Raw genomic sequence first — 14,940 nt, 5'->3', positions numbered from 1 at the left:
TGAATATCACATGAAAGGCCATGCAGCACAAAGGTTAGGAGACTACAGACTCAGTCCTAGACCACTGGAGTAGCAACTTTGCCATGGGCCACAGGACCCAAAGGCCTTTATTTGGGTGATTACTGAGCCAGTGATTGTTTTTAAATTAGTGTATCGAATCTTTATGACACTGCCTGCAGAAGGACTGTGTCTAGCTGGAAAAATCTCTTCATTTGTGCAGGTTTCTTGCTGAATCAGAGATGCACTAAGCATACGTCTAGATCTACCTTAAAGTCACTAGTATCCCTGAACCTCCCCAACAGTGGCAGCCCAAGGGGCAAGCTAGCTGGTCGTGGGTGGCCTTCCCACCTCGCTACTCTTAGGAGTTGAGTAACTTGCTTCTGTTGAGTCATGAGATTGGTGGCCACAACCATTAAGCCTAAATCAAACACTTGTGTTTCAAGGTCACCACAGAAAGCTGAAAAGCATAAAAATAGATTCTAATTTTGAAATCAATGAATGCACTTTTGGCCCTAGACAGCTATACATTTAGCCAAATGCCTGTAGGACAGATTTTAATATTTTATGTGCTCTATCTTATCAATAGGAAGGGCAATAAAAGCCCTGGAGAGTGTTTTTGTGCTAGTGGGATACCCTTGTGTCCATTACTAAAACTCATTAGATTTTATTCTCTACAGAATGGATTCCTGTAGAACCCTCTCTTCCAAAGGAAGACTGGTTTCAGGACACAGTTTTCTTTTCTTTACTGAAAATAACTTAATTTTAAAATAATGAGATAATAATAGAAAAAAATCATAAAGTAATAAGACAGAAGGTAATGATTATTAAGATGTAGAATAAAAAATAATCATGCATAGTAAAATATGTTTATCATAATTCCATTATTTGTTTCATTGTATGTTTTATGAGTATGAACATGTATGGAAGAATGTATAAGCAGTATAGAAAATGGGATGAGGATAAAGAATATTTCCTTAAAACCTTTTCAATTATTTCAGTTATTTGCCAATAGCATGTCCAACTTCTATGTTTAAAAAATTTGAGACAAATAATTACCAAGTCTTTAAGAGATTTTAATGTACTTGAACAAGCTGCATTTAAACATAAAATTTCCACTTTATTAAATTTTTTTAGAGTTCTCAGGACATATCTTTATGGCCACAATTTTTTATCTTTTAATAAAGATCTTTTTATTTTTACTTTGTGTATGATTATTTTGCCTGCATGTATATCTGTGCATTTGGTGTATTCTCAGTCCATGGAAGGAAGAAGGCACAAGATCCTCTGGAATGTGATTACAGAGGACTGTTAACCATCACATAAGGCTGGGAGCTAAACACAAGTTTTCTGTGAGAACAAGTACTCTTAACCTCTGAGCAACCTCTCCAGTCCCATGATTTCCAATCTTTTAAGAATTTCAGCAGCCTGGTGACACAAGTCTTCAATTTCAATGCCTGGAAGACAGTTACAGGTGAATCTCTGTGAGTTTGAGGCCATTTTGGTCTACAGGGTGAGTTCCAAGAGAACCAGAGATATACAGAGAAACCCTGTCTCAAAACAAAACAAAACAAAAGCAAACAAAAAAACAAACAAAAAACCAACCAAGCAAACCAAAAATTCAAACCAAATAAACAAGAAAAGAGTTTCAGTATATTACTTTTGTACAGCTGTTCTCAACATGGCACATCATTTAAAAATCACAGTAAAAATATAAATATATTTATATATAAATCAATTTTATTTATATTACTATAAATAAATTATAAATTTTGTCAATGTATTGTTCCCTAGAAATTCGATTGACTTCTTTCATAGATTTTGTTTAAACATTTTTTGGGATATCATTTTGACATTTTCACATATGTGTAATGTGTGGAAATCATTTTGTGTGTGCATATTAATGTATTTACAGTTCATTAATCCTCACAGCAGTTCAAAGTGCATATTGTTTCATTTTATAGGAACAAAGGGAAGACATTCCTTATTTTGAAAAAAGTCTATACTCTTTTCTTAACAAGGTCTTTACATTGGACTCTTTCCATTTCTTTTTTGTCTTTCCTTCCCTTCCCTTTTTTTCTGGTACTTGATTTTACTCGCATTCATATAATCAGATGGGTTAAATAATTCCTGGCCTTAGTAAATACTCTGTCCAGGTGGGTTAATGGTGTGGGAAGTCCTTCTGTCTATGTGTTGCTTTTATTGGTTAATGAAGAAAGAACTGCTTTGAGCCTATGGCAAGGGCAGAACATAACTAGGTGGGAAAAGCTAGGCTGTATGCTGGGAGAAAGGAGGGCAGAGTCAGAGAGAAGCCATGGAGCTGCCGGAGATAGACATTGGAAACTTTACCAGATAAGCCACAGCCACATGGAGATATACAGATTAATAAAAATGGGTTAAATTAATATAAGAGTTAGCCAATAAGAAGTAGAACTAAGCAGTGATTTAATTAATACAGTTTCTGTGTGATTATTTTGAGTCTAACATAGCTGGGTGGCCGGGAACCAACAAGTAGCCTCTCTTCCTCCTACAGGTTGAAGCTTTTCCAACCTCTAACAAGATGGCCAAGACAGCTTCTGACATCCTTCTTTGAAAATTTATTCCCTGACATGGAATTCCAGCCTCTCTTCAGTCAGACAATGGTCCTGAATTCACCTCTCATATCTCTAAAACTCTATGTAAAGCTCTCAACATCCCTTGGCATTTTCATATCCCCTATCGTCCTTAATCCTCAGGGAACATAGAATGAACTAATCACTCCTTAAAATGCATTCTTGTTAAAATGTCACAGGAATGTAACCTTAACAGGTTAAAGCTCTTGCCTTTGGCTCTTTTCAGGTCCCAGGCTCTCCCCAAAAGACCCTTTTCTATCTTGCCCTTTATACTCATATATGGGCATCTAGTTCTGATCCCTGGTCTCTCATCTGAACCCTCACCCCTCCCTGACCACCTATTACCCCATTATTGTATCATTTCCATCCCCTCCTATGGAACTTTATCCACCACTCTCTACCTCAACCATGTGCCAACCCCTGCCCATCTCGAGTCAACATGGAGATCAAGTCCTTCCTCTCCTCCAGACCAACAGCCCTGACCTCTTTCCCCTAAATGACAGGGCCCCTTTAAAGTAATTCTTGTAACCCCCACAGCTGCTAAACTGGAAGGCCTCCCTCACCTATCTCAGCTCCAACCCTCTACTCCTCCACCTCAGGATAATTTCATACACAGCAGCTCAAACCTGTTCCCTTAAGTCCCATAGGACATCGAGATCAACTGCTCTGTCTCCAGTTCCAGAAGGATGAAGTCTCACTCCACAGTTATACTCAACTCTCCTGAATTGGGATTCCTATATGTTTTCCTTCCTGATCCCCACCTCCACTTTCTCCTGTCTGCTTTACCAATTTTCCCATGTCTCCAATGACATATTCAAATTTCCAATTAATTATTCAGCTGTTGTTACAGGGACCACCATTAGCCACAGAGCCGGAGGAACAAACGCTATCAGAGATGCCCAGGTGGTAAGAAACAGTAACACTCCAGAGACATTCACAACCCAGACTCAAAAGGGAGACTCACAAAACAGATTTTAATATAACAGTTTTATTATTGAATGCCCTCAGCAATCAGCCACCTGTGTCTTTTGGATATTAGGTGATATCATGGTGTTGAAAAAAAAAAAACAGGTGCGTTAAGGTTTGTTTCGGGTGAAAATTAAAAGGTTAAATGAATAATCTGTCTCTCTTTCCTTCTCTCCCTCCCTCTCTCCCTTCTTCCTCTCTCTCACTAAGTGACTGTCCAGGACCTTAACACTAACCAATAAAGTTCTGATAAGCTAATCACCCAACTCTAGCAGAGTACTAAACACCAACCATAAGCTCAGGATTTTAAATTCCCTTTGTTTGCTTCTTAATGTCTCAAACCTATCTCTTTTACAAACTTAAAATTTTTTATAAGCTCCAGGGAGTCAAATTGGACCCATCTGAACAGATCAGAATCACCCAAGCTAAGTACCATTCAACTCTTCCTTGGTATTGGGACTTCCTTCCCTCATCCTGAGACCCCTGGGGAAACCTCCTCCATCTTAAGACCCTCCTCTCTCAGTTACCAGGATCTAAAGAAAATTTTCTAAACTTCATCTTTTGCTTCAACAACATCTTGTCAGATCTAAGCAATCAGCCAGATGATTCCACAAAGATTAAACAATGAGGAAGACTCAGCCACCTCAAGACAAGTCCCTTCCCAGACATGACCAACACCCACCAAGTGAGCTTGAAGCAGTTTCAAGAGACCCTATTCTTGCCCACCTGCTATCCTTAACACCCTCCCCCCCAATTTTTATAATAAACAAAAGGGTGGGCTGTTATTTCTAACACATCCGGAGTCCCAGGTGTTATTCTTAAAAATGATCCCCGGGCGGGCTGGCGGAGTCCGCCATGAGAAAGCGGCTACAGGAGGGCACGCTTCCTTGGCCAACGGTGGCAGCAGGTAACAGACACGTAAACAAAGGAAATCGCCATAAGTATTTATTAAGGAAGAGGAAGGAAGAAAGAAAGGAAAGAAAGGAAGGGAAGAAAGAAGAAAGAAAGAAAGAAAGAAAGAAAGAAAGAAAGGGAAGAAAGAAAGAAAGGGAAGAAAGAAAGAAAGAAAGAAAAGATAAAAGAAGAGAGAGACAGAGAAAAAGCGTGCACACGCCAAGGAAGCAGAAAGAGGAAGGGTCCCAAGATGGGCAGGTCAGAGGTTATGGGAGTGGGCGTGGCTAGGGCAGGGACCGAAAGAATAACACCAGGGCCATCAGCATTCAGGCAGAATGCTTAGTCACCCTAGGGCCTTAGGCCTTACTGAATCTATGCACACTGTGGTCACTTAATCTTTGCCTGATGTAGCTGCATGAGCCCCTCTGTGCATGTGCTAGATGGCCTTTAAAAAAGCAGATATGCCCACTCCACTCTCTCTCACCACGTTACTTTCAGAAAGGCCTGTGCACTCCCCTCGTTTTCCCTTCTCTCTGTTAATAAAACTCCTAAAGTGGGTTTTGTTGTTTATCTTGTGTACTTTCTCGCACCTGGTAATATCTGTCACTGCTCAGGTGTCATGGCGTTTTGACTGAGGAATTTCTATGAGCTGTCAAGAGCTCGGCATGGCGCCTTATGCACCCTCCTTTACCCATGCTCCAATATTGACTGGGTCAATTTTGTGTAGGTCGTGTGCAGGCCACCGTAACTGCTGTGAGTTCATGGGCACTGCTTCGCCAGGTGCCCAGCTTCTTTCTGCTGCAGCCCTCATGCTCCTACTTCCACGTGTTCTCTGACCCTTTGGGCGAAGGTTTAAGATATAGGTGTCCTATTGATGACTGAACACACTGCTTACACTCTCGCACTTTGACGAGATTCAGTGTACAAACGTGGTTCTCTGCTGTGGACTGAGAGCTGTGATAATTTGTGAGTACAAAGACAAATTCAGAAGGCAGTTTGGTAGCATGTCCATTTAGTAGTAAGTTCACCCTTGGGTCCATGGGTTCCTCCACCTCATGGTCTCAGCCAGATTTATAGCACCAGAAGCCAGTTTCCTGCTGTCCAGTGGGCCTTCAGTCACATCAGAAAATGAACGGGCACTGTTTTACCTATGGGCCTTCAGTCACATCAGAAAATGAATGGACAGTATTTTACCTATGGGCCTTCAGTCACATCAGAAAATGAACGGGCACTGTTTTACCTATGGGCCTTCAGTCACATTAGAAAATGAATGGACACTATTTTACCTATGGGCCTTCAGTCACATTAGAAAATGAATGGACAGTATTTTACCTATGGGCCTTCAATCACATCAGAAAATGAATGGACAGTATTTTACCTATGGGCCTTCAATCACATTAGAAAATGAACGGGCACTGTTTTGCCTATGGGCATGTCTTGCCACACCCGTCATTATTGGAGTTTGCAAGGTTCACAACTGGGTAGAGCTGTTGATGATTTTTCTCCTTCCACAGCCAGCATAATGCCTTTTGATGTTATGAAAGTGAGCCAGCAGGAAGGACTTACAGGTTCATTACATGCTTGATCTTTCTGTGTCCTATGAGTCCAGCAACAGGGTCTTACTATTGAGTTATCGGGGACAACCAAGAGCACCAGCAATAGGCTGCACTGTTCTGAGTTTTGGAGTAATCTCCTTTGGGATAAGCATTGAACACATTAGCTTTTCAAAAAATTATATGTTTTTTTATTATACTATTTATTCCTTAAAATGATATACAGGCATGATTTATTTCTTTTGTGTCTCTTGGAACTTCCAATCAACAACTTGAAGAGAAATAGCCCACACTTGACATTGGTATTTTTATTTGGCAATATACAACTTCATAATATGGCATACTACTAAGAAAAGTCCAAGCCCCAAATTATATGTATGAAATGACCCAAACTACAAATTTATGCACACACATGTTTATAGAAAAAGATTAGGAAGTATCATATCAGAATTGAAATTATGTAATGAAAATGTGGCATATATACACAATGGAATTTTATTCAGGTGTAAAGAAAAGTGAAATTGGTAAGTAAATGTATGGAAAACATTCTACTGTGCCATTCAGTGAGACATGGTAGGAAGTTTCTACTTCATGCTCTCTCACTAGTATGTGAACACTAATGTTGACTTACTATATTTGTATATTTAATTTGGAGCAGTTGGAGAAGACAAAAAACCAGAAAAGGGGCCATTGTCAGGGGTGAGGGACTCTTAGTAGAGGGAGGGTGTTGCAATACAGAAGGGGGTGCACACATTTGATATGCTTCTTCCTAGCCCTTTTCTATAAACACACAACTAAACACTTATATATAAATCTGAATATACATACAACTTGGATTATGTATACCATATCCTGACCTTTGGACTGCTATTAATATGTTTTAGAACTCATTTTAATGATGTTTTATATATGCTTATTGAATAACAATGCTGTTTAACTGCTTTTCCATTTTTGAACACTTGAATTATGACCAATTTTTGTGTGATGAGAAAAATACTGCAGTAACATAAACCAAACCATTTCACCTGTATCTGGTTGCTTTCTAAGGAAATAATGGTCTAAAAATTGGAAATATTTGTGAAGATATTGACACACATTTCCAATATTGAACAATAAAGATTATTGTATTTTATAAAACAAATTAAAAATACACAGGAGGCATAATGTTTTTACATTCAAATTCAGTAATTGTCCACATAAAATACATGGGGAAATATATTTTTATAAGGAAATAAATTTGATTGTATTCATCACAATGTTTAAATAACCAAAAACTGGAACTACTCCAATAGCCAACACTAGAGAGTGTAAAAAGTATTACTGCAGTGTGACCTAATTGTGACATAAATATGTATGTTATAAAATTTGCTATATTATATTTTTATAATTTTAAATGGAAACTTGGCATATGAAACATCATATATAATTTATTGTATATATAAATATATATTACTTTACTATTTTAAAAAGTGACTAAGTATGACACTTTTCCTTTATTATTTTTTCCAAGATCTTTAATGTTGTCATGTTTAAAACAAATCTTCAGTCAAATTTTTATTGTGTAATGTATATAAGGTTTTACATTTTGATAAGAAAGCACTGTCAAAATCACAAGGGATTTTTTTCACATTGATGCTTCATTACTAGCCCATATCTAGTACAAAACGATCCAGTTCCAAATGTGTTCCCTCTCCCATTACTTCCTACTTTCATCCCCTCCTCTTGTTCAGGTAGTCTACTTTCATGTGGCGTATTTGTCCACCCTAGGAAAACCTGGAAGGACAAATGGCACAAGACTTTGCTGACGCTGCCTTGGGATGGGCTGGCCGTAGGATCCTGATGATTTGGAAATGCTGTCACAGATTCTACCTGACAGAGATGCACACGCTTAAGATCAGGACGTCAATCGGTGTCTGGTGTCTGACTTTTCCATTTCTCTCTGTGTCCTAGAAAGCTGTGTCAGGGAAGCCCCCGTGGCGTCTGCTATTGATCTGCGGAGAAGCTGCAGGGCCACACGCTTTGGAAGAGAATGCTAGCTTAACATTGGAAAGCACTTTTCACTCCAAACCTCATCCCCCATTTCCATCAGTCAATAATGTGGAGGCCTTTAATTTGTTTGTGTTTTTAAGGTAGAAGAAAAATATTTAATATGAAATAAAACTTGTTTTTAAAAACATTCAGTAAGGCTTTACAAAAAATTGTGAGCATTGGGGTGTTATAATTTTATGTTTTAAATTGCATATTCAACCTGTATTTAAGTGTACACATGCATATATAATTTTATGCAAATGAACAAAAGTGATAAGATTTTTAGTAATGTTTATGTCTCTCTATTTTTGTTTCTTCTTTTCCTAAGCTCTCCTCTATGCTAATTATCTACCCTTTAGCCTTAGCAGGAGACCTTTAGAGCTTCAGAATATGCCAGGCAGATTAAAACACCCCTTTCAACTCATGCCTGGGGATGTCATGTTTCAAATGCTAGCTGGATTGGATGCTCCGTATCAACAGACTCTCATTAGGACCTAGTCTGTGGCAATCATAGCCTTGGAAAGCGGTACCTGACTGTGTGTGAAGACTGAAGAGACCTATCTGCTGTTTATGGCAAGTGAGGAGACTCAAAAACACATTACTTAACAACATCGTCCCGCGGAATTGACAGAGCAGAGCATTTTTGGAGTCAGAGGGTGGTCTACATCCTGACTGACATTGGTGTGTGCTATGTATGAAATTCCTTGAAACTGCATCTTTAGAATGGGTACATCTGATTGTAGGTAAGTCATACATAAATAAGTTTATACGACAACACTTTTTTATTGATTTAAACTCTGGGTTTTTTAATTTTTTTGTGACAGCAATGTTATTAAACTCCTCCTAGGAATACATTCCTTTTGATGGTTTATTTTGCAGGCTCATTAAGCATTTGGAAGTGAATAGGAACAAAGTGGCTTTGCAGGTCACAGGACATTACTCAAGGAAATATCATGACAGATGCCTGCATTGTCCCATCACTCGGCCTCAGAAGTAGCTCTTTGCTCCTCCAGTGATCTCTTCAAAGTGGTAGCAGAAGACATGAAAGGAGGCGTTCATGATTAAGTGTCACGGTGATATAGTCTCTTTCTCCTTTGTTCCCTTTTGTCTCCCTCTCTCTTTCTGTCTTTCATTACTTTATTAAATGTAGGTCAGACAGCATTTGCTACAAGTTTTAAAAAGAGTGTTAGTTCTGATCCAAGCAATTCTTTAAGAGTCTCTCTTCAAGAAAGATTTGAGCAGAAATTAATCACATCTTTTATTCAGTTTACTTTAATCAAAGTAACCAATAAACTATACTTCAAGGCATGATTATACAATGCATCTCCCTTTAAAATATTCTTAGTTGAAAACAGTGAAATTTGGACTATGACATTAGCAATGCAGACAAACTCATTTTTTCTACAGACCCAACATTTGGTCTTATGATTGACACTGTTCCTGAAGCTGTATGTTGTCAGCGAGCCCTTGCCTTCCAACTCATGGTAAAAGCAACAATGCTTTAGGTCATGTGCATTCTGTATTTGATGTCACTAAGTAGTAGTGAAGGTGCCGTCATTGTGGCTTCAGTCAATGCAAAAAAGCTGGAAAATTCAGAAGGTGTAGGAAGTGTTTAACTGGCCTGAGGATTGCAAAGGTGAGTGGTTGGGAGCATATGGGTGAGATCAGCCTGTGAGAGAGCAGCGCTATCCAACATTCTCTGTCGTCTGCCTCCATCGAAACCTTTGTGTCCTAATTTCTTTCTAATACTAACAATTGAAGGGATTATATTTATGTTGAAATAGGAGCGGTGGCGGGGCTGCGTCCCCAACATATTTAGATTTAGTAAATACTCGAGGAGACAATATTTGTTTGTTTTTGGAAACAGTAAGCAGTACTTTGACTTTTGTATGGAGATCTGTTATGTGAACTGTATGTTTTAATGTTTATTAGCTATATAGTAAGTTTATTAACTTGTAAATATATAGTAAGTATTTGATTTCTTTTTTCATGTTATGATAAAATACATCAACAAGAGCAGCTTAATGGAGAAAAGGCTTGTTGAATGTGTAGTTTCAGAAGACTACGGAGCGTCATGGTGGGAAATATCGTAATGGCTGAAGAAGGTACGTGTTGGGACAGGAGGCTGGCTACCATCTGCACACAGGACGTCAAGAGGATGTGGGGCTGGACTATACATCTCAAGGTCTGCTCTCAGCAACTCAGTTTCTGCAGCAAGGCTCTCTCTCAGAAAGGTTGCACAACCTTTACAAACAGCACAGCTGGCTGAAGTGTTCAAACGTGTGCACCTCTGGGAGACAGCTCACATTCAAAGCACAGCAGCAAGCGCAGTATAAAGAACAGCTGGCAAGTACTGCATCAGCAGAGAGAGCAGAAAGGTCTATTTTAACTCACTGCGTGAGCCGTCTCAGTCCATTGTTAGCTGCTTCTGTTTCTCTAGATTTGTGCCGAGACAGTGCATTATGACAGGGACATACTGGAGCACCCTTCTCACCCTGTGGTGACCAGGAAGCAAGAAAAGAAAGACATTGCGGGGATGAATATGCCTCCAATGATCTAACTTCCTCTCACTAGCTGCCCCCACTTTATAAAGATTACACCCCCTCCTTATAACCCCACTGATTGGTGGCTCCTCAATGGAAAAGGAAATAAGAAGGAAGAGGAAGTGAACATGACTGCTCCTACTATGGTGGAGGAGAGATTCTATTACAGACATGTGGAAGAGCGTGACCAGAGGCAGGGACACCTGGGAGAGTCCAGAGTGGACACAAACCTGAGCCTTGTGGGGATAGGAGGACAGGGAAGGAGAGGGGAGAGAGGGAACCCCGTGCAGCAGCCCGAAGACCCAAAGGTAAAAAGAGAGGGCAACCAAAATGTTTGTATTATACGGAAAATAGCAACCCAGCTCCCTGGGCTAGGGATCGTCCTGGAGGACCCAGAGGTGTGCCAGCCAGAAAGGGCCCTGGAACATGTGGCCACAGAGGGATACAGGGAGAACTTGGAATCAGGTCTGCTTTGATAGGTACCTAAGCCGTTTGTCCGCGGTACACAGTCAAATTGCAGTAAAATGATTCTAAACTACAGATAGTCTAAGAAGAAGCCCATTGATAGTCACATTCACAGAGCACAGGGAACCTGAACTAAGGTTATAAACTGTTCTGTCAGATGTTTGTGACAGATCTAGAGTGATGCCAACATACAGCAAATGCCTTAACCATCATTCAGGACGCAAACTGCCTTTCTCGCGCTCTCTCTCTCTCTCTCTCTCTCTCTCTCTCGCTCTCGCTCTCGCTCTCGCTCTCGCTCTCGCTCTCGCTCTCGCTCTCGCTCTCGCTCTCGCTCTCGCTCTCGCTCTCGCTCTTGCTCTCTCTCCTTTTTTTCAGCTTGTAGGAACTTTATTTTCCTTCCACCTTTTATCCCTTTGCTCAGGTGTCTGCAGAGGACCGAGGACCACTCAGTGGTGGCTCCAGCCCACTCGGTGACCTGTGCTGTGGGAGCTGCTGACTAGTCCTCAGTGACTGGCTAGGCAGCCTTCGGTAGGGAACTGCTGAATGGGTATGGAGGTCACCTGCACACCCGCAGACCAGACTGCCCCACTCTGGCTGAGCATCAGTGAACTCAGGAGCTGGCGTGGTCCCTTCGCCCTGAAATTCCTCCTTTGGTCAACAGCCTTCTCGGCAGCAGCGTGCTCTTCCTTCTCAGTCTCCTCTGGGTCTCTGTAGAAGTAAAGACCAGACATAACCTCCCATGGGTGGTCACGGGAGATAGTGCCACACACGCAGAGTACTTCCAAGGACAGCACCCACCACCCACCACGTCAGTCCTACTGAGTGAGCTCCCTCGTTGCGTGGAATCGTGATGTCCACCCAGCGCAGAGGTGAGTCTGTGTAACACCGAGCAATGGTGGGCAGGCTCACATAAGACGCCTCTGTGAGGGGCTGGTGGTCAGCCTTGGGATTGGTCACCACCAGAAGCCGTGGCTCCGTGAAGGCTGCCTGGATCTGGTTAGTAAAGGTCCCTGGGGTGAATTGGCCAACAATCGGAATGGCTCCAGTGGGGGCAGCAAACTTCAGCACCGCTCGCTGCCCAGTGCTCCTGGAGGAGATGACGCTGGCATCAGCAGGGTTCTCTATGGCAACAATAGCCCTAGCTGCAAGCTGCAGCTTCTCCCAAGTCCTCTTCAGATTGATGATGTGGATGCCGTCGCTTTTCCATTTGTAGGTGAACTTCTCCATCTGAAGTCGAGGTTGGTGCCACCCAAGTGGGTTCCTGCAGCGCAGGAATTTGAGGACATCCTCCTTCATCTGCAGGACATCAAGTGCTGCGGACATTGTGTAAGTTTCCCTTTAAGTTACGTGAGGAATCAAGAACAACGCCATATGGACCCATTCGGAGCAGCACAGAAAGCGATCCAAACTGTTTCTATCGCAACATTTTTGGCAATAGAAGTGAACCACCCGGGCATTTTATACTGTAGGAGGTACAGCAGTAACCTCTGTTGGAAATGGTTGACTTTTTAGCTGTTTTCAAGGACACAGTGTTTCTTTCTTTTTAATTTTTAAAAAAATACTCTTAGCTGCTTATTATTTTATGTTCTCCCCGTTAGAAGTTAGGAGCCAGCCTGGTCCAGGATACTTGAAATAAACATGGCAATGAACAACCAAGCCCTCTTCGTTCCTACACTCTGTATTCAGCAGCTCCTGACAGCACTTTATTATTATGGTAGTTTAAATGAATTGGCATTCATAAGCTCATAGGGAGTGGCACTATTAGGAGGTGTGGCTTTGTTAGAGTACACGTGGCCTTGTTGGAGGAATTGTTTCACTATGGGGGTGGGCTTTGAGGTCTCATATCTATGCTCAAGCCTTGTCCAGTGTCTCAGACCACTTCCTCTTGCCTGTAGGTCAAGAGGTAAGAACACCCAGCTCCTTCTCCAGCACCATGTCTGCCTGGATGCTGCCTTGCTCCCCTCCATGATGATAATGGACTGAACCTCTGAACTGTACCCCAAATAAATGTTATCTTTATAAGAGTTGCCATGGTCATGGTGTCTCTTTACAGCAATAGAGACCAATAACTGAGACGGGTAGTTTGTTATATTATACTACTATGACTTTAGTCATACTTATGGGAACACAGAGCCAAGCACAGTTGTAACAGCCAGTCTCCCGAGAGGACCACAAGGAATTAAGCCCTAAGGATTTTATATGATCCAAGTCTGGGGTGAAAAGGAACTTTTAACATAGGTAATGACAGTCTTAAAGCAAAAATTATGAAAGACAGTTAAGGCAGATACTGGCTTCTCAGTGGGCACTAAAACTACAGCACAAATCAACCTTAAAATCTGTCCTACTTTAGGTCTCTGGAAACAATGTAGCACCATTATTATATAAGCTAGGTAGAATTGTCTGCTATTTGCAACAGAAGCATTGGTATAAATAATAAATAATACTATTAGCATGTATTAGCACATCATTCTGATCTTAGATGTTTATGTGTTACATGTTATTTTCTTCAAGAGTCAGATAAGGAAATCAAAATTATACAGCAGCCCACTGTCTTAGTTGTCTTTTTTATGTGAGGTGGATACTGATGACTTAACAAGTAAGTATGAATTTAAAGGACAAAAATCCTTCCCAGTTCTGATTAATCTACCCTTAATCATGGTTCAAATCAATTTTACTGGATTATAAGAAGGCATGAGGGCAACATGGATGTGGTAAAATTATAGATAATGAGTTTATAAAAGCAGATTGATTTTCTTATGACAACATACAAGATATATTATGGTAGTAAATGAAACAAATTATTAAGATAAAAAGATGTCACTTGATGTAAAATTTCTATAAAAGATTATTTCAACTTTAAAAAGTATGAAAAATTATGTTGTCACGGCACATGTTTAGTGTTCAGTCAAAACTCTTATGGCCACAGTTTTAATGATAATGCACACGTAGTTCTTAAATGAAATGCAAAAGTCTAGTCTGAGATAAACTCAAGTTCTCTCTTTGCAAATTTATTTTAGAATTATTTATAATAGCTCAGGGACTTGTGGTATTTCAACAGTGGAGAAGAGTTTCCCCCAACTCAAATATAATCATTTTTCTTATGCTTTTGTAATAACTCAGGCTTTTAAAGTTTTGGTTATGAAAATATTCAACTGCTCCCAATTAAAAAAAAAGTTCTGAAGCAGAGAAAAAACCTTATCATTTCAAGAGTAGAAATTTAATTATGAAGCATCTGAAAATTAGGAAAGCTGTAATCTTGTTATATATGATTGGAAGAACATACTGTAGGTTGTCGTAAGAGAAGTGTAGGCTTCATTTCTTTTTGAGAAAAGCTATTGATCTTGTCTCTCCCACATTCTCACCCCCACGCAGCCTTGGGATCTGAGCTTATATCAATGTTTCCCCCTGGCAACTCTAGTTAGTTTTGAAAATTCTCCTTGTTTACTGAAGAATTGTGACTAGTACTCTTGGGACATCTGTGTTCTAATTGTGAGTCTCAGAGATTTACTAAGAAGCAGTTGACATGTGCATTCTGCTCTCCAGTCTGTAGATACCTGTTTAGAGCATATATCTGTTTCATGAAAGGGAAAGAGTGGGCTCAGGAAGTTGTGAGTCAGCCACACAGTTCTAGAATAAACTCTGCCAGATCAGGAGGAGTCATTCACCCACTAATCACAAGCAAGCAGATAATGGATGCACAAGGTCTTACTGTAGTGAGACAGGTAGCCTAGCCAATCCCTGGAAAGCACCTAACTTTGGAATGACTGTCAGATTTCAGAGGATAAAGTCCCTGGGTCACTCTCCCAGTTTACCGAGAGGTTAATAAGACACAATGAAGGAGCTGGTAAACCAGGGTGGGACATTTTGTAGGTATGGAGGATA

The 14,940-nt window shown here is 40.5% G+C and overlaps 1 pseudogene; it reads right to left on the bottom strand.

The window, feature by feature from the left end:
• Positions 1 to 11,076: 11,076 nt before the first annotated feature.
• On the bottom strand, positions 11,077 to 12,381 carry LOC126488620 (40S ribosomal protein SA-like; annotated as a pseudogene).
• Between the last annotated feature and the right edge of the window lie 2,559 nt (positions 12,382 to 14,940).

The sequence above is a fragment of the Alexandromys fortis genome, unplaced genomic scaffold (genome assembly GCF_014885135.2).
Source record: "Alexandromys fortis isolate MF-2015 unplaced genomic scaffold, M_Fortis_MF-2015_v1.1 scaffold_163, whole genome shotgun sequence".
NCBI classification, from domain to species: Eukaryota; Metazoa; Chordata; class Mammalia; order Rodentia; family Cricetidae; genus Alexandromys; species Alexandromys fortis.
The sequence above is the reverse complement of the archived record's forward strand: the minus strand, read 5'-3'. Positions and strand labels throughout refer to the sequence as shown.